We start from the raw sequence: 21,168 nt of genomic DNA, 5'->3' as shown, positions 1-21,168 counted from the left end.
ATCTAATCAATATTTAACTATATTTTAATGGAAATTATAAACTTGGTGACCTAAATTAATCTTGCATTGCCTCTATTTGAAAATATTGAGTAAACTGTATAATTGGGAGAGACAAATTTGTTTTCCTCTTAATAGTGATACATTCATATTTTCCAGAAAGTGAAAGAACTGTAAAATTATTTGGAGGATCCAGGAGTTGTTTCAAGAAAAAAAATAATTATTTCCCGGATGTTAGAATGTTCATTAGGCAAATATGTGTCCCTCAAACTGAAATCTCATATGAGAATAAACCAGTTATTGCAGGCTACTACTACCTCTGACTATGGGAGAATGGGCAATACCCATCATGTATCCCAACTCTGTAGGAAGGGTTTACATCTTCCTAGTTCAACTCTTGTCTGAGCACCCATGTCCCTAGTTCTCCTTATTCAGTATCACAGAATCAGTGTGGCATGGGCGTCATTATCACCAAATATGGGTCGTTTATAACATGACAATGCAGTCGACCCTTGAACAACATGGGTTTGAACTGCACGGTCCATAAATACACAGAATTTTTTTCAATAAATATTGATACATATTCAATAAATATTGATACACAATCTGAGGCTGGTTGAATCTGTGGATGCAGAAAGGTGGATGTGGAGAGCTGACTAAGGGACTTGAGCATCCACAGATTTTGATATACATGGGAGTTCCTGGAGCCAATCCTCTGCAGATGCTGAGGGACAACTGTACCACTACTGAATATCCAGAAAAAATACAACAGTGTTCACCACTAATGTATGACCCATAATTTTCCAAATGACATTTCCTTTTTTACATAAAGTTTGCCCTTCTACAGATAGTGATGTATCTTAAAGCTCTACCCAGTGATATGTAAATACATATAGGCATACCTTGAAGATTTTGGGGGTTCTGTTCCAGATCATTGCAATAAGGCAAATATCAAAATAAAGCGAATCCCACAAATTTTTAGGTTTTTCAGTGCATTTAAAGTTGTGTTTACACCATAATGTAGTCTACTAAATGTGCAATAGCATTATGTCTAATAAAAAACAATGTACATATCTTAGTTTAAAAATAGTTTACTGATTAAGAAATGCTACCATCATCTGAGCCTTCAGTGAGTTGTAATCTTTTTGCTAGTGGAGGGTCTTACCTCAGTGCTGATGGCTGCTGACTTGGTCAGGGTGGTGGCTGCTGAACATTGGGGTGGCTGTGACAGTTTCTGAAAATAATACAACAGTAAAGTTTGCCATATCGACTGACTCTTCCTTTCATGAATGGTTTCTCTGTAGCATGCGATGCTGTTTGATAGTATTTTACCCACAATTTATTTCACAATTGGAGTCAGTCTTCTCAAATCCCACCACTGTTTTAACAACTAAGTTTACGTACTATTCTAAACCCTTTGCTGTCATTTTGTCAATCTTCACAGCATCTTCACCAGGAGTAGATTCCATCTTAAGAAACCTCTTTCTTTGTTCATCCATAAGGAACAACTCTTCATCTGTGAAAGTTTTATCATGAGATTGCAGCAATTCAGTCACATCTTCAGGCTTCACTTCTAATTCAAGTTCTTTTGTTAATCCCACATCTGCAGTTACCTCCTCCATAGAAGTCTTGAATGCCACAAAGTCATCCATGAGGGTTGGATCAACTTCTTCCAAACTCCTGTTAATGTTGATATTTTGACCTCTTTCCATGATCATGAATGTTCTTAATGACATCTAAAATGGTAAATCCTTTCCAGAGGATTTTCAATTTACTTTGCCCAGATCCATCAGAGGAATCAGTATCTATGTCAGCTATAGCCTTAAGAAATGTATTTATTAAATAATAAGACTTGAAAGTTGAAATCACTCCTTGGCCCATATCCATAATGGATATTGTGTTAGCAGGCATGAAACAACATTAATCTCATTGTACATCTCCATCAAAGCTCTTGGTGATCAGGTGCATTGTCCATGAGCAGTAATGTTTTGAAAGAAGTCTTTTTTTTCTGAGCATAGATCTCAACAGTGGGCTTAAAATATTCAATAAGCTATGTTGTAAACAGATGTGCTGTCTTGCAGGCTTTATTGTTCCATTTATAGAGAACAGGCAGAGTAGATTTAGCATAATTCTTAAGGGACTTAGGATTTTTGGAATGGTAAATGAGCACTGGCTTCAACTGAAAGTACCAGCTGCCTTAGCCCTTAGCAAGAGAGTCAGCCTAGTTTTTTGAAGCTTGGAAGCCATGCATTGAGTTCTGTCTAGCTATGAAAGTCCTAGATGGCATCTTCTTCCAATAGAGACTGTTCTATCTGTTGAACAAGGCTGTTCCATCTACATTGAAAATCTGTTGTTTAGTATAACTACCTTCATGAATTATTTTAGCCAGATCTTTGGGAAAACTTACTGCAGCTTCTATATCAGCACTTGCTGCTTCGCTTTGCACTTTAATGTTATGGAGACGGCTTCTTTCCTTCAATGTCATGAACCAACCTCTGCTAGCTTCAAATTTTTCTTCTGCAGCTTCCTCACCTCTCTCAGCCTTCATAAAATTACACAGAGTTAGGGCCTTGCTGTGGATTAAGCTTTGGCTTAAGGGAACATTGTGGCTGGTTTGATCTTCTATCCAGACCACTAAAACTTTCTCCATATCAGCAAAAAGGCTGTTTTGCTTTCTTATCATTTGTGTGTTCACTGGAGTAGCACTTTTAATATCCTCCAACAACTTTGCATTCACAGCTTGGCTAACTGGTGCAAGAGGCCTAGCCTTTGGCCTATCTCGGCTTTCAACATGCCTTCCTCACTAAACTTAATCATTTCTAGTTTTTGATTTAAAGTGAGAGATGTGCAACTCTTCCTTTCACATGAACACTTAGAAGTTATTGTAGGGTTATTAATTGGCCTAATTTCAATATTGTTGTGTCTCAGGGTACAGGGAGGAGTGAGGAGAGTAAGAGAGATGGGGGACTGGCTGGTTGGTGGAACAGTCAAAACGCACACAACATTTATCCATTAAGCTCACTGTCTAATCAGGGCACTGTTCGTGATGCTCCCAAAAGTTACAACAGCAAAATCAAAGATCACTGATCATAGGTTACCATAACAAATATAATAATAATGAAAAAGTTTGAAACATTGTGAGAATTACCAAAATGTGACACAGAGACATGAAGTGAAAAATACTTACCAATACTTCATGTCAGAAGAATGGTGCCTATGGACTTGATTGACGCAGGGTTGCCACAAACCTTCGATTTGTAAAAAATGCAATATCTACAAATTGAAGTAAAGTGAAGCACAATAAAACTAGGCATGCCTGTACAGATCTTACTTCCTTTTTGAAAACATTATATTGAAGTATATTATAAAATGTACATCTAGGTAACTGTATAGTTCAACAAGTTTTTTATGAGGTGAATATGCTTATAGTAACCATCACCCAAATCAAAATATAGAACACTATCCAGCAGCCCAGAAGGTTTTCTCATGTTCCTGTGAGTCATTACCTCCATCTGAGTATTAAAAAGTCACTGGTATGCTGGTTTCTACCACCACGGTTTAATTTGGTCACTTTAAATTTATGTAAATAAAAACCACACAGAGTGCACTCTTCTCTGGCTTATTTCATTAGGCATCATGTCTGAGAAACTTGTCCATGTTGCTGCATATAGCAGTAATTTGTTATCTTAAATTGCTGTATAGTATTCCATTGCATGAATATGTGAGTATTTGTCTAATTACTGTACGATGAAACAATATTCTTACCATTTTGGCTATATGAATAATGCTATATTTACCTGTCTTGTGTGTGTGAACATCAATTTGGGGATGATACCTAAGGGTAAAATTGCCAACAGCTCATAAGGATGTATACATTCAGTTATGTTCAGATTTCATAGATACTGTGAAGTAGTTTTCCAAAGTGGTTTTACATGAGTATGAGCAGTGTAAGAAAATGTTAGTTCTGAATTTGCTACCCACCACTTTTTGTGGTCAAACTATTTATTCAGTCTTCTCAATGCATAGTAGTGTCTTACTGTAGTCTGTATTTGCATGCCCCTTATAACTCATGATATTGCCCATCCTTTTATTTTATCATTGGTCACTTAGATAAGTGTACTATCATTAATAAAATGCCTATTCAAGTCTTTTGCACATTAAAAATTTTTTTCCTGCCATTTTCTTGCTAATTTGCAGGAGTTTTAATATATTATAGATGAGTACTTTACAAGTAAATATATTTAAAATATCTTCTTCCAGTTTTGTCTTTTGATGAACATTAGTTCTTCACTTAAATCAAGTCTAATTGAACATATTTTCATTTATAGCTGGTGCTTTTTGTGTCCTATTTAAAAAAGCATTGCCTTTCATTTGGTTACAATGTTATCTTCTGGGTTGGGGCTAAAGGAAAAGATTATTAAAATGGAAAAAGAACTGAGGGATTAGAGTAATAGACAGATTATCTGCATCAGTGGTTTCAAACTTTGCTGTGCATTGAGACACCTGGAAAGTTTTAAAGCCCTTGATGCCCCTGCTGTACCCCAAACTGACTAATTCAGAATCTCTTGCTTTGGGACCTAGGCACTGGTATATTCTAATTGGGATAGAGAGCATTTAGGCAGTAAAAAAATCAGTAAAGAAAGGACAGCATGGCAGCAAATACAGTGAATGTCAATTCGTGCTAGACTGTGGGCTCCACAGAGTGAGGTAATGGTGAGTCTCACAGGAATTAAAGCTATGGCCTGTAGAATTTTGAGTTCAGAATATTTAGACTGAATTCAACAAATAGTGGGGTTGAACAAGCTTTTTGAGGAAATTAATATGATTCACTAATACATTAGGAGGATTAAAGAGGCAGGGGGATAGAGGTAGATTGGAAGTGAGGCAAACAAGAATAAATTTTCAGACCAATGCCTGTGTTCTGGCTTCTATAACTCTGCTAATCATCAGAAACTGTGTGGTGAAGTTCAACTGTGTTGGGATTTTTCTGGGAAGAGGATCTAAAGCTATCATCAGATTTTCAAAGGAATCTGAAACTCCCAAAGGCTAAAAACAAGTAGATTAGAGAAGGAAATCAGGTAATGGTTATTATGTTTTGCCACTTAAGAGTTACTGAACACCCAAACCATGTTTGTGGTAGTTGACGTGGAAAAGAGAGGACTGATGGTGGAGATGTCTGTGGGTGGACCAAGAGGTATTAGAGGCTAACTGAATGTGTGTGTGTGGCGGGGAGGGGAGGGGAGGGATGGAGAGAAAGGGGAAGAGGCAGAGGGGAGTGGAAAAGAATATTGAAAATACAACTTGAATTAAAAGACAAGATAACAGGGAGACTAGATACATGATTAAGAGGAAAATAATCAACAGTAATGAGTAGTGGAAGAGATATTAAGTAAAGATTTTAAACCTTGAGTTTGACAATTAGATAGATAGCCCTGAATTTCTAAATAAATTGTATTGAAGTGATCAGAAAGAAAAGTCAGTAATCAATCCAGGGTCTTTATGTTTTTCCCATAAGCATTCAGTGTGTATAATGGGTAGAAGACTAATTTTCATTCTAGCCATTTGTTCTTTGCTAACAAAAACATGTCCTTTTATTTTCTGCTTGGTGGTCTAGACATTAGATAAAATTTAAAATAGGTATTGAAAACAGAATAAGGTCCTTTAACCACAGATTTAAAAAAAAAGAATTAAGTGATAAAACTATGTGCTTAAAAGTTTAGATTTAGAGATAACTGTTGAAAGAGCTTAGGAATTCATTATAATTATGAAGGGATATATTTTTTAAACTCCAGTTTTCTCACATAGAGGTAGGAAAGGAACTGATAGATGAGCTAAATCTTACCACTGCTTCACAGATAAGGCTAAGGTGAAAGAAATGATAAGTGTTTAAAGGGAAAAAGTTGGCAGGTTCCTAACTTCAACCATATTACATACGTGTAGAGCCAGAATAATGACATTAGGTGCCCTTGGGTTAAATTAAAAAACTGTGAGAAAAATATAGATTTGGTTTTTGGCAGATTGGGTTCATAAGGAAAAACTCCATTCAATTTATACTAATAAACTGAGGGTTGCTTAAGTGTAGTCTTTGCAAACGGTTATAATTTCAGAGAGTGAGTCATCATAAAGTCTATCTGTGCTTATTATCTTGCCACTTGATAGATTGATAGCTACAGCTCCAACAAGCTGTTCGTGATAAAACTAAATTTTATTTTCTAAGATTTGACAATCTGATAACTTCCATAGAGCTAAATATACTGGGCAGAAGCTTAGTTTTCTATATCCTCCCTCCCCTCAAATTTTTTGCCTTGTTATGCATTCAGAAACCTATAGGAGTTCTTGAAATATGTGAAATTGGAAAGCTTCAGTCTGCATCCCTGTTGTTGGTTATGTCTTCTAGCAGATTTCAGCAACCTGGAAGCAAGCTCAGAGATGGTGGATAATTGTTAGGATTTTGGCAGATGACTGGGAGGAAAAGCCAAAGAGGGTGGCAGGGAAAGAGATTGAGTGTTTGAAATAATAGGTAATGGGATCTGAGCTGAATGAGGAGGGCAGTAATAGTAGGATGAGGCCACCAAGCAGGAAAGATGTAGAGACCTGGCCATCTCAGATGTGTGGTAGAACATTGCGAGTGCAAATAATTAGACAGGATAATGAAAATCTAGTATTTATGCTTACAGTGTAGGGGCTTTTATACAGTTGATGCTCAATAAATACTCTTTCTAGGGCCCATTATTTCCTCCTCACTCTGAGGATAAACAGAATTTGATGTGTGATATTATCTAACTCCTTTGATTTATAAAAAGGTTATGCTTTAAAATAATTCTTAATACTAAATAAAAATACATATACAATGGGTAGAACATATTAGGAAATAAATGTAATAGAAGAAAGTGAATTTTATTTATTTATTTTCTAATTTTAAAAATTATATATTTTAAAATTATTTATTAATTTTAAAATTTATTTTTTTCTAATTTTAAAAATTATTTATTTAATTAATTATTTAATTACTTATTTTTAACGTCTTTATTGGAGTATAATTGTTTACAATGTTGGGTTAGCCTCTGCTGTACAACAAAGTGAATCAGCTATATGTATACATATATCCCTATGTCCCCTCCGTCCTGTGTCTCCCTCCCACCCTCCCTTTCCCACTCATCTAGGTGGTCACAAAGCACCAAGATGATCTCCCTGTGTTATGCGGCTGCTTCCCACTAGCTATCTTTTCACATTTGGTAGTGTATAAATGTCAGTGCTACTCTTTCACTTCGTCCCAGTTTACCCTTCCCCCTCCCTGTATCCTCAAGTTCATTCTCTACAACTACGTCTTTATTCCTGTCCTGCCCCTTGGTTCATCAGAACCTTTTTCTTTTTTAGATTCCATATATATGTGTTAGCATACGGTATTTGTTTTCCTCTTTCTGACTTACTTCACTCTGTATGACAGACTCTTGGTCGATCCACCTCACTGTAAATAACTCAATTTCGTTTCTTTTTTTTTTTTTTTTTGCCGTACGCGGGCCTCTCACTGCTGTGGCCTCTCCCGTTGTGGAGCACAGGCTCTGGACACGCAGGCTCAGTGGCCATGGCTCATGGGCCTAGCCGCTCTGCGGCATGTGGGATCCTCCCAAACCGGGGCACAAACCCATGTCCTCTGCATCGGCAGGTGGACTCTCAACCACTGCGCCACTAGGGAAGTCCCTCATTTCCTTTTATGGCTGAGTAATATTCCATTGTATATATGTGCCACATCTTTATCCATTCATCTGTCAATGGACACTTAGGTTGCTTCCATGTCCTGGCTATTGTAAACAGTGCTGCAGTGAACATTGGGGTACATGTCTCTTTTTTTTTTTTTGCCATACACGGGCCTCTCACTGTTGTGGCCTCTCCCGTTGCGGAGCACAGGCTCCGGACACGCATGCTCAGCAGCCATGGCTCACGGGCCCAGCCGCTCCACAGCATGTGGGATCTTCCCGGACCGGGGCACGAACCCATGTCCCCTGCATCGGCAGGTGGACTCTCAACCACTGCATCACCAGGGAGGCCCCATGTCTCTTTTTGAATTCTGGTTTTTTCAGGGTATATGCCCAGTAGTGGGATTGCTGGGTCATATGGTAGTTCTGTTTTTAGTTTCTTAAGAAACCTCCATACTGTTCTCCATAGTGGTTGTATCAATTTACATTCCCAACAGTGCAAGAGTGTTCCCTTTTCTCCACACCCTCTCCAGCATTTATTTTTTGTAGATTTTTTGATGATAGCTATTCTGACTGGTGTGAGGTGATACATCATTGTAATTTTGATTTACATTTCTCTAATGATTAGTTATGTTGAACATCCTTTCATGTGTTTGTTGGTATTCTGTATATCTTCTTTGGAGAAATGTCTACTTAGGTCTTCCACCCATTTTTAGATTGGGTTGTTTTTTTGATATTGAGCTGCATGAGCTGCTTGTAAATTTTGGAGATTAATCCTTTGTCACTTGCTTCATTGGCAAATATTTTCTCCCATTCTGAGGGCTGTTTTTTCATCTTCGTTATGGTTTCCTTAGCTGTGCAAAAGCCCTTAAGTTTCATTAGGTCCCATTTGTTTATTTTTGTTTTTATTTCCATTTCTCTAGGAGGTGGGTCAAAAAGGATCTTGCTGTGTCACAGAGTGTTCTGCCTATATTTTCCTCTAAGAGATTTATAGTGTCTGGCTTTACATTTAGTTCTTTAATCCATTTTGAGTTTATTTTTGTGTATGGTGTCAGGGAGTGTTCTAGTTTCATTCTTTTACATGTAGCTGTCCAGTTCTCCCAGCACCACTTATTGAAGAGGCTGTCTTTTCTCCATTGTATATTCTTGCCTCCTTTATCAAACATAAGGTGACCATATGTGCATGGGTTTATCTCTGGGCTTTATATCCTGTTCCATTGATCTATATTTCTGTTTTTGTGCCAGTACCATATTATCTTGATAGGGTAGCTTTGTAGTAGAGCCTGAAGTCCAGGAGCCTGACTCCTCCAGCTCCATTTTTCTTTCTCAAGATTGCTTTGGCTATACGACATCTTTTGTGTTTCTATACGAATTGTGAAATTTTTTGCTCTAGTTCCGTGAAAAATGCCATTGGTGGCTTGATAGGGATTGCACTGAATCTGTAGATTGCTTCGGGTAGTATACTCATTTTCACAATGTTGATTCTTCTAATCCAAGAACATCGTATATCTCTCCATCTGTTTGTATCATCTTTAATTTCTTTCATCAGTGTCTTTTAGTTTTCTACATACAAGTCTTTTGCCTTCTTAGGAAGGTTTATTCCTAGGTATTTTATTCTTTTTGTTGCAATGGTAAATGTGGTTGTTTCCTTAATTTCTCTTTCAGATTTTTCATCATTAGTGTATAGGAATGCAAGAGATTTCTGTGCATTAATTTTGTATCCTGCCACTTTAATAAATTCATTGATTAGCTCTAGTAGTTTTCTGGTGGCATCTTTAGGATTCTCTATATATAGTATCATGTCATCTGAAAACAGTGACAGTTTTACTTCTTCTATTATGATTTGGATTCCTTTTATTTCTTTTTCTTCTCTGATTGCTGTGGCTAAAAATTCCAAAACTATGTTCAATAATAGTGGTGAGAGTGGGCAACCATGTCTTGTTCCTGATCTTAGAGGAAATGTTTTCCGTTTTTCACCATTGAGAACGATGTTGGCTGTGGGTTTGTCATATATGGCCTTTATTATGTTGAGGTAGGTTCCTTGTCTAACCATTTTCTTGAGAGTTTTTATCGTAAATGTGTTGAATTTTGTTGAAATCATTTTCTGCCTCTATTGAGATTGTCATATGGTGCTATCCTTCAGTTTGTTAATATGGTGAATCATATTGATTGATTTGCATATATTGAAGTGTCCTTGCATTCCTGGAATAAACCCCACTTGATCATGGTGTATGATCCTTTTAATGTGCTGTTGGATTCTGTCTGCTAGTATTTTGTTGAGGAATTTTGCATCTATGTTCATCAGTGATATTGGCCTGTGGTTTTCTTTCTTTGTGACATCTTTGTCTGGTTTTGGTACTAGTGTGATGGTGGCCTTCTAGAATGAGTTTGCGAGTGTTCCTCCCTCTGCTATATTTTGGAAGATTTGAGAAGGATAGGTGTTAGCTCTTCTCTAAATGTTTGATAGGATAAGCCTGTGAAGCTGTCTTGTCCTGGGCTTTTGTTTTTTGGAACATTTTTAATCACACTTTCAATTTTAGTGCTTGTGATTGGTCTCTTTATATTTTCTATTGCTTCCTGGTTCAGTCTCGGAAGGTTGTGCTTTTCTAAGAATTTGTCCATTTCTTCTAGGTTGTCCATTTTTTTGGCATATAGTTGCTTGTAGTAGTGTCTCATGATCCTTTGTATTTCTGCAGTGTCAGTGGTTACTTCTCCTTTTTCATTTCTAATTCTGTTGATGTGAGTCTTCTCCCTTTTTTTTTGATGAGGCTGGCTAATGGTTTATCAATTTTGTTTACCTTCTCAGAGAACCAGCTTTTAGTTTTATTGATCTTTGCTAATGTTTCCTTCATTTCTTTTTCATTTATTTCTCATCTCATCTTTATGGTTTCTTGCCTTCTTCTAATTTTGGGGTTATGTTTGTTTTTCTTTCTCTAATTGCTTTAGGTGTAAAGTTAGTTTATTTGAGATTTTTCTTCTTTCTTGTGGTAGGATTGTATTACTATAAACTTCCCTCTTAGAATTGCTTTTGCTGCATCCCGTAGGTTTTGGGCCATTTTGTTTTCATTGTTATTTGTTTCTAGGTATTTTTTGATTTCCTGTTTGATTTCTTTAGTGATTTCTTGGTTATTTAGTAGCGTATTTTTTAGCCTCCATGTGTTTGTATTTTTTACAGTTTTTCTCCTGTAATTGATATCTAGTCTCATAGCGTTGTGGTCAGAAAAGATATTTGATACGATTCAAGTTTCTTAAATTTACCGAAGCTTGATTTGTGACCCAAGATATGATCTATCCTGGAGAATGTTCCATGAGTGCTTGAGAAGAAAGTGTATTCTGTTGTTTTTGGATGGATGTCTTATTTATATCAATTAAGTCCATCTTGTTTAACGCGTCTTTTAAAGCTTGTGTTTCCTTATTTATTTTCATTTTGGATGATCTGTCCCTTGGTTAAAGTGAGGTGTTAAAAGTCCCCTACTATGATTGTGTTACTGTTGATTTCCCCTTTTATGGCTGTTAGCATTTGTCTTATGCATTGAGGTGCTCCTATGTTGGGTGCATAAATATTTACAATTGTTATATGTTCCTCTTGGATTGATCCCTTGATCTTTATGTAGTGTCCTTCTTTGCCTCTTGTAATAGTCTTTATTTTAACGTCTATTTTGTCTGATATGAGAATTGCTACTTTAGCTTTCTTTTGATTTCCATTAGCATGGAATATCTTTTTCCATCTCCTCACTTTCAGTCCATATGTGTCCCTAGGTCTGAAATGGGTCTCTTGTAGACAGCATATATACAGGTCTTGTTTTTGTATCCAGCCAGCCAGTCGATATCTTTTGGTTGGAGCATTTAATCCATTTACATTTAAGATAGTTATCAATATGTATGTTCCTATTACCATTTTCTTAATTGTTTTGGATTTGTTATTGTAAGTCTTTTCCTTCTTTTGTATTTCCTGCCTAGAGAAGTTCCTTTAGCATTTGTAGTAGAGCTGGTTTGGTGATGCTGAATTCTCTTAGCTTTGCTTGTCTGTAAAGGTTTTAAATTCTCTGTCGAATCTGAATGAGAGTCTTGCTGGGTAATCTTGGTTGTAGCTTTTCCCTTTCATCACTTTTAATATGTGCTGCCCCTCCCTCTGGCTTGCAGAGTTTCTGCTGAAGGATCAGCTGTTAACCTTATGGGGATTCCCTTGTATGTTATTTGTTGTTTTTCCCTTGCTGCTTTTAATATTTTTTTCTTTGTATTTAATTTTTGATAGTTTGATTAATATGTGTCTTGGCATGTTTCTCCTTGGAGTTATCCTGCGTGCGACTCTCTGCGCTTCCAGGACTTGATTGACTATTTCCTTACCCATATTAGGGAAGTTTTCAACTATAACCTCTTCAAATGTTTTCTCAGTCCCTTTTTTTTCTTCTTCTGGGACTCTTATAATTCGAATGTCAGTGCGTTTAATGTTGTCCCAGAGGCCTCTGAGACTGTCCTCAAGTCTTTTCATTCTTTTTTCTTTAATCTGCTCTGTGGTATTTATTTCCACTATTTTATCCTCCAGGTAACTTATGCATTCTTCTGCCTCAGTTATTCTGCTATTGATTCCTTCTAGAGAATAATAAATTTCATTTATTGTGTTGTTCATCATTGTTTGTTTGCTCTTTAGTTCTTCTAGGTCCTTGCTCAACATTTCTTGTATTTTCTCCATTCTATTTCCAAGATTTTGGATCATCTTTACTATCATTACTCTGAATTATTTTTCAGGTAGACTGCTATGTCCTCTTCATTTGTTTAGTCTGGTGGGTTTTTACCTTGCTTCTTCATCTGCTGTGTATTTCTCTGTTTTCTCATTTTGCTTAATTTACTGTGTTTGGGGTCTCCATTTCACAAGCTGCAGGTTTGTAGTTCCCATTGTTTTTGGTGTCTGCTCCCAGTGGGTAAGGTTGGTTCAGTGGGTTGTGTAGGCTTCCTGGTGGAGGGGACTGGTGCCTGTTCTGGTGGATCAGGCTGGATCTTGTCTTTCTGGTGTTCAGGACCACGTCTGGTGGTGTGTTTTGGGGTGTCTGTGAACTTATTATGATTTTAGGCAGCCTCTCTGCTAATGAGTGGGTATGTGTTCCTGTCTTGCCAGTTTTTTGGCATAGGGTGTCCAGCAGTGTAGCTTGCTGGTCATTGAGTGGAGCTGGGTCTTAGCATTGAGATGGAGATCTCTGGGAGAGCCTTTTCCATTTGATATTACATGGGGCTGGGAGGTCTCTGGTGGACCAATATCCTGAACTTGGCTCTCCCATCTCAGAGGCTCCAGCCTGACACCCGGCTAGAGCAGTAAGACCCTGTCAGCCACACGGCTCAGAAGAAAAGGGAGAAAAAGAAAGAAAAAATAAATAAAATAAAATAAAATAAAATAAATTTATTAAAATAGAAAAAATTATTAAAAATTAAAAAGTAATAAAACAAAGAGAGAAAGAAGAGAGCAACCAAACCAAAAAACAAATCCACCAATGATAACAAGGGTTGAAAACTATACTAAAAAATTTTTTTTAATAAAAATGGACAATGAGAACCCTAGGACAAAAGGCAAAAGCAAAGCTATACAGACGAAATCACAGAGAAGCATACACATACACACTCACAAAAAGAGAAAAAGGAAAAAAAATATATATATATATAAAATAAAAAAAGAAGAGAGCCACCAAATCAATAAATAGATCTACCAATGATAATAAGCTCTAAATACTAAACTAAGATAAACATAAAACCAGAAACAAATTAGATGCAGAAAGCAAACCCCAAGTCTACAGTTGATCCCAAAGTCCACCTCCTCAATTTTGGGATGATTCGTTGTCTATTCAGGTACTCCACAGATGCAGGGCCCATAAGTTGATTGTGGAGATTTAATCCGCTGCTACTGAGGCTGCTGGGAGAGATTTCCCTTTCTTTGTTTGCACAGCTCCTGGGGTTCAGCTTTGGATTTGGCCCCGCCTCTGCATGTAGGTCACCTGAGAGCGTCTTTTGGGAAGTCTGAGGTCTTCTGCCAGCATTCAGTAGATGTTCTGTAGGAATTGTTCCACATGTAGATGTAGTTTTGATGTATTTGTGGGGAGGAAGGTGGTCACCACATCTTACTCCTCCACCATCTTGAAGGTGCTTCTTTGCTCCTTTGATTCAATAATTTCAAATGACCAATTATTGAGTTTGCTGATGTTTTCTTGTGGTTGATCAAATCTGTGGTTAAACCAGTCTAGTGAATTTTTCAATTTAGTTATTGTATTATTCAGCTCCCGAATTTCTATTTGGTTCTTTTTTATGCTTTTTGTCTTTTCATTGATATTCTCTTTGTTCATGTATTTTCCTGACTTTATTTAGTTGTCTATCTGTGTTCTCTTGCAGGTCACTGACCTCTTTTAAGACAATTATCTTAAATTATTTGACAGGTAATTCAGAGATCTTTGTTTGTTTCAGTTGATTTTGTTCTTTTGATTGGAACATATTTCCCTGTCTCTTTGTGTCACTGTGACTTTTTTTTTTTTTTTGCCAAGTTTTTTCTTTTGAAAAAATAGCACTTCCCTCAGTACTTTTAGGCTGGCTTTGTACAGGGGAAGCCTTTCATCAATTAACACAGCTAGAGATTTGGGGGACTCTGAAACATTTTTCAGGGGGATGCAACTTCTCTGCTCTCGTGGATGTAATTTACCAACTAGAGAGATTTGCTAGTTTCTCTTTCAGTAGCTCATAATCTTTTGCTCCCTCTAGTGTCTCTCTGCAATATTGCAGGTTCTGTGGTACTGCAGCAGCAAGTTGTCCAGCTCCTTTTTATTCTCAGTGGCCTACAGGCATCCAAAGTATCCTGGTTCCCGTTCAGGGCTCCAAGTCAGACCAGTCAGAAACCAGTCCCTCTGGAAACCCTTGGTACACCTGGATGAATGCCCCACTCTTATCTCTCCCTCTCAAGAAGCCATGAGTTGGGTGCATTCTTCTGATAGTGCCAAACAACAATGGCCTCTGCCCGTAGCACGGCAGGTCCTCTGGTATGAGAGCAAGCTACTCCTATTCTCTCTTACTTTCAGTGGCCCCAGGAATCTAAACTATGCTGGTTCCAATCATGCCAATGCTCCAAGTTATATGAGAAAGAAACTAAGTCCCTCAGGCAGCCCTCTGAATATACTGTATGTTGGACACTTGTTCTACTCTTCTCTTTCCCACCAAGGAGAAGCCATGAGTTGGAGTTCTCGTCAATGGCAATGAGCTCTGCTGACCTAAGAGTGAGGTAACTGGGGATAAAGTGAAATAATTCTTATTATTCATTTCAATGTGCCTGTTCTCAACTTTTTACCTGCTTGGGATACCACAACTTCGTAACTGGTTTCTGGAGTCTCCATAAAGATATTTTGGTCCATATATTGTTGTTAAGTCAGTGTCTTTGTGGAGGGACAAGGGCTGGGTCTTCTATTCCTGCCACCTTGCTCTTATTCTCATTGATTTCTGCGCTGATCTTGATTATTTCATTTTCCTACTTAACTTGGTTTTATTTTGCTCTTCTTTCTCTTGTTTCTTATGGTGGACACCAAAATAATTGATTTGAGACCTTTTTTCTTTCCTAACATGGGAATTTGGTGTTACACATTTCCCCTTTAATACTGCTTTAGTAGCATCACACAAATTCTAATACAATGAGTTTTCATTTTTGTTCAATTCCAAGTACCTTCTAATTGTTCCTTTGATCTTTTTATTTGACTTATGTGTTTAGAAGTGTTATTTAATTTTTAAATTTTGGAGGACTTTTCCAGAAAGTATTCTGATAGTGATTTCTAACTTAATTCCCTTGTAGTCAGTAATATTCATTGAAAGACTTGAATCTCTTTAAATTTAGTGCGATTTGTTTTAGGGTCCAATGCAGTCTATCTTGGTGTTGTTTGTGTGTACTTGAAAAGAATGTTTGGGACTTCCCTGGTGGTCCAGTGGTTAAGACTCTGGGCTTCTACTGCAGGGGGGGTGGGTTCGATCCCTGGTTGGAGAACTAAGATCCCACATGTGGTGTGGCCAAAAAAAAAAAAAAAGAACGTTTGTTTGGGGGTGGAATATCTTAGAAATATCAATTAGATAAATTCAATTCACAGTGCTGTTAGAATCTTCTATGTTCTTACTCATTTTTCTCTGCTCTTGTTCTATCCATTAATGAGAGAGTATTATTGAAATCTCTGACTATAATTGTGGGTTCGTCTACTTCTTCTTATAGTTCTAGCAGTTCTTGCCTCATATATTTTCAAGCTCTGTTATTAGTTGCATAAATCTTGTTAAACTGACCCTTTTCTTGCTATAAAATAAATTTATCCCTGGGTAATATTCTTTGCTCTAAAAACAAGTTTGTCTGATATCAGTATAATCATTCAGGTTTTGTTTTATAAAGTGTTAGGATACTATAGATTCTTTCACCCTTTTACTTTTAACTTACTCCTGTCTATGTCTATGTATTCGAAATTTGTTTCTCAAAGGCAGCATATAAGTGGTTATTGCTTTTTGTCTAATCTGATGATCTCTGTATTTTAATTGGAGTTTCTACATCATTTAAATTTAATCTATTATTGATATGGTTAGATTCAAATTCTATCATTTTGCCAGTAAAAAAATCGTCCCATCTTTTCCTTGTTTCTTTTCCTTTTATTTCAGTTTCTTAGATAAATGAAAATTTCTATCATTTTATCTTCTTTGTTGGTTTTTTAGCTATAACTCTTTGCTTTGTCATTTTAATGGTTGCTTCAGGATTTACAGGATATATGCTTAACTTACCACAATCTTCCTTTAAGTGATATACCACTATATATACACAGCACAAGAACCTTAAAACAATATATCTCCATTTTTCCTCTCTCAATATTTGTGCTATTATTTTCCATTTTAATTTTACACATATCATAAACTTCACATTAACTGAGTGTAACTGAGGCCTGAAATCAAACATGAATTGTAAAAGAGACCCTGGGAGATCTGGTTAATCCTGGGTTTAATATTATATCAGGAGCTCAAAACACATTTATAAAGAAAAAACATTTTTTTGCAGTTTTTGTTTTTTCTTCTCTATGACAACCAGTAGTTAATATGATGGGTGGTACCTATCAATTCCACATTTTTATCATTTTCTCTCATAATATAGTCATATTTTTTTCTGTGAGTAGATGGAAAGCAAATCAACCTATAGATATTAATTGATTATAAGGCACTGTGCAAGGTACTGCAGGCAGAATTGCATAGACAGGTGATTTCAACACTCTCTAATGTTTGCTTTTAAAGGGTTTACATTATGAATAACATGCATAAAGATTTAATTTCCTATAATTGGCAGAATTTTGTTAAAACAAATTTTAACAGGTTAGGAAGGAGGAATTGTGGAGAGTTGAGGAAAAAAGATGACTCGTACTTTCAATATAGCCCACAATTTCCACCTCCAAAGAGTTCCCATATATGAAACCCCTTAAATTATATTGTAACCCTTCCCTCTAGAGTCTTGACCTGCAGTTTGAGAAATACTGGCATTGATATATGAAATACACAGATAATGCAAAAAACTCATTTTACCAGATAGTTTCACCTTCTGCCCCATCAATCATATTACAAAATCTGTCAACAGGAGGCAAATTGCCTGGCTTAAATTTCACCCCACTCCCTTCACATGGTCGCTTTAGAGGAAGTGCTAATGGCCAATACAAATGTCAAAAGTGAACAGCGATAAAGATATGGAGACACCATTCTAGTTAGCCTCTAAATAGTAATAGTAAACTATATTGCAAAACTTGTATTGAAAGAAAAAAATGGAAAAGCCTTCTGGATCTGTTTTTATGTTTTGAACAGGATATGATGTTATTCTCCAATATCAGTATTTCCCTTTTACCTTCTCTTCACTCTCCACTCTGCAGCTCTTCAGCCAATGTTTTTATACAACTTTCTCCTCTCTTCAACTCACCTACTAGCCTGACACAGTTCAACATAGTTAGGGGTGCAAATAAACTTAGAAGAAAATATTTTAGGTATATGAAACTATATAGTGAATTCTAAATTACTGTATTTGTCAGTTGGCTAACAAATATTTATTGTATGCCTACTGCCTACCAGACAATATCGTGCATTCAGATGATGGAAATGGTTAACAAAATACTTCTCTTTTTCATGAAGTTTACAGTCAATAAATAACTGAGAAAAAATAATTGTACCAGTATTTACTATCGAGAAACAGTTATGTGCAAAATTGAGATTAGGACCTATCTGTTCGTAGTGCACTACAAACGTAGATTTTCATAGTGCTAAGGAAATATATAATTTGGAGGTCCAGTTTATTCAAGTTAGGAAAGTTTTATCTGCATAGCAATATTCATGCTGTGATTTTAAAGAGGATCACCATTTAGATAAGGCAAAGAGAAGGGATAGAACATTCCAGGAAGAGGGGACAATATGTACAAAAACTGTGAGGCAGGGGAAAGCACTGCATGCTGAAATAGAAAGCCAGAGTGGCTGGTATGAAATAAACAAATAGTAGAATTGTGCATACATTTGAGCCTGGAGAGGCAACTAAAGGTAGGGTTGTTGGAATTTTAGGGGCATTATTTGAAGGACCTTTGGAAGCTGTTGAAACATTTTAAGAGGGAAATGATATTTAAATCTGTGCTTTAAAAAGGACATATCCTGGCTGCTGTTTGGAGAATGGAGAGGAGGAGCAGAGGGAATATGGCTGTGGTGACTGCAGCCTAGTTGAGGATTCTGAAAATGAACATAGATAGAAGTGAATTAATTTGAGAGTTACTTAGGTGGTGGAATGTATTAAATTGGGCTGTACGGTGAGAGAAGAGTCTAGAATTATGTTATTTTTAATTAAATACATGATAGTAGAGAGTTTTATTCAACCTTGGAAAACTGAAGTTGGGAAAACATTTCTAAAATGGGAGATATATATATATCTTTGGATCACAAAGATGACCTAAAACTTAACTGCTAACTGAATATTAAATGTTTAATTATCAATAATTGTAATTGCTCTTTTTAGGGACTATAAGAGTTCTGGGTACATGATTTGGATAGTCTATTTCTTACTAACATGTTCCCAATTTTATATGAACATATAAGGTATCTAAAATAAATATCACAATTATTTTCAAATATGGATGTGCCCAGTGATTTATTTCTCATGAAGAAAAAAAGCCATGTTAAAGGAAGCGTTTAAAAGTATGTTTTACTTCTTGCTGTGTTCAGAATTATAAGAGGAATTTCTAGGTAGAAATAATACCATCAGGAAAGAGTAAGAGCTTTAAGCAATTTTTTCTCATCTATCCCTTCTGCCACTGAAATGTTCAGTTTGGGCTTACAATTCTGTGTTCTCTACACAATAGGCTGAGATTTATGGCTTTCCCAGACACACACACCCCAAAGCTGCCAGCTGCTATCCAAAGATGCTCTGAATATCCTTTCTATAAAACAAGTTCCAGTTTTATTATCTCAAAATTTTTTTCCATATTACAACCATAGGTTTTGGTTCAGTAATACAAAAATTAATCATCCATTCAAGTTTAGTGTAACACCTATTTTGAGCAAAGCAGTCTGTTAAGTACTGAGCTGAAACATACAAATATTAACTTATTATACCTCACAATGATTTAAATGTTGCTAACTCGATAGCAGAACACTTCATATAGTTTTGGTAAGACTAAACAAGTATAAAATTATTAGCACCAAGTTTTAAATTAACGAACTAATATATTATCATTAAACATTTCTGGCTCACTGCTACTGCTGCTACAGTAGCAAAGCACCTCCTCACATGTTCTTCTGATCCAACCACTTTCTCTGTAAAGAGACATCTAGAACTTTCTCCCTCATCTTCCTGGGGCTTCCGGGAGCACCAGGAAACCCACGTGGCATTCGCACAGAGTGCCTGGGACAGTCCCTGCACAGTTCCTGGCTGCACTGCTGAGACGAGCTCTTCAGACCCTTCTGAGCGGGACTCTGGAGTCATCCACAGAGTCAGAGAAAGTCAGGAGACAGGCGGGGGCTGGACTCCGCAGGGGCTCCAGGAACAGGGAGGTGAAGGCCCAGGTCTGAGGCACGTGTCCTCAGGTCACAGAGCAGAGGAGGCCCAGGCAGTGCCAGGAGTCAAGGTGAGGTTGGCAGGGGACAGGCCGCCCAGGAGGACCGCCCCTGTGAGGCCCGAGGGCACCCCTCAAAAGAAAACCTGTCAGTGGTTCCTATCTGTCACCCCTGCCCACACTCCTGTCAGCGGCCAGACCCCAGTCATCATGCCCCTGGTCGAGATGAGTGAGCTCCGCAAGCCTGAGGCAGACCTTCAGGACCCAGTGGAGGCGCAGCTGTTCGGGGCTGAGGGGGAGGAGGCCGCATCCCCCTCGTCCTCCTCCCCCTCTTGTTAATGTGTCCTGTTCCTGGGCACCCTGGAGGAGGTGGCTGATGCTGGGGAACCCAGTCCCCCCCAGAGCCCCTCGCCCACTGCCCTGGCCACCACTCCATGGAGCCAATCTGAAGACAACGGCCTCAGCACCCAAGATGAGGAAGGGCCGAGCACCTGGCATGACCAGGAAGATGCCGAGTCGTTGCTCCAAGATGCACTACATGTGAAGGTGGCTGACCTGGTAGGGTTCCTGCTCCTCAAGTATCACACAAAGGAGCCTACCACAAAGGCAGAAACGCTGACTATCCTCAAAGATTACCAGGACACTTCCCCGTGGTCTTCAGCTGAGCCTCCGAGTGCATGCAGCTGGTCTTTGGCCTCGCCGTGAAGGAAGTGGATCCCAGCAATCACTCCTATGTCCTCGTCCCCAACCTGGGCCTCACTTATGATGGGATGCTGAGTGACGGCCAGAGCATGCCCAAGACCGGCCTCCTGGGCCTGATCCTCCTGGAGGACGACTTTGTTGCCCCTGCGGAGGAGGTCTGGGGAGCACTTAGCAAGATGGGGGTGTGTGCCAGGAGGTAGCACTGCATCTATGGGGAGCCCAGGGAGCTCCTCACCAAAGCGTAGGTGCAGGAGGGCTACCTGGAGCACCGGCAGGTGCCCCACAGCAACCCCGCCCGCTACGAGTTCCTGTGGGTTCCCCAGGCCCACGCAGAGACCAGCAAGTGGCAGGTTCTGGAGTATCTGCTCAGGGTCAATAGCTTGGATCCCAGGTCCTTCCTATCCCTGTCTGCAGAGGCTGTGAGCGATGAGGAAGAGGGAGCCTGAGCCAGAGCAGCAGCCAGGCTCCTTCCAGGCCCACGTCCAGCAGCTTCTCCTGTGGGACAGGAAGGGAGGCTGATCCTTCACTCTGAGTTTGAAGAGGGAGCAGTCAGCCTTCTAAGTAGTGAGGGCCCAGGCAAGTTGGGGGAACACACTGTGTAGCATCTTTGTGTTCCTGTTCTCTACGATGACATGGAAATTCATGTTTCCTTTAGTGATTTTTCAAATGTTGTTCTTTTTAATAGAAGATGTTTTAAATGCCAATACATTTTATTTTTT

General features: G+C 38.1%; 1 pseudogene across 1 annotated transcript; it reads left to right on the top strand.

Moving 5' to 3' along the window:
* The first annotated feature begins 14,674 nt into the window (after nucleotides 1-14,674).
* On the top strand, nucleotides 14,675-20,895 carry LOC307058355 (melanoma-associated antigen 8-like; annotated as a pseudogene). Its single transcript has 3 exons — nucleotides 14,675-14,707; nucleotides 19,517-20,014; nucleotides 20,117-20,895. The product of its transcript is annotated as a melanoma-associated antigen 8-like (transcript).
* Nucleotides 20,896-21,168: the final 273 nt, after the last annotated feature.

Source organism: Hyperoodon ampullatus (assembly GCF_949752795.1).
Source record: "Hyperoodon ampullatus genome assembly, chromosome: 9".
NCBI classification, from domain to species: Eukaryota; Metazoa; Chordata; class Mammalia; order Artiodactyla; family Ziphiidae; genus Hyperoodon; species Hyperoodon ampullatus.
The sequence above is the reverse complement of the archived record's forward strand: the minus strand, read 5'-3'. Positions and strand labels throughout refer to the sequence as shown.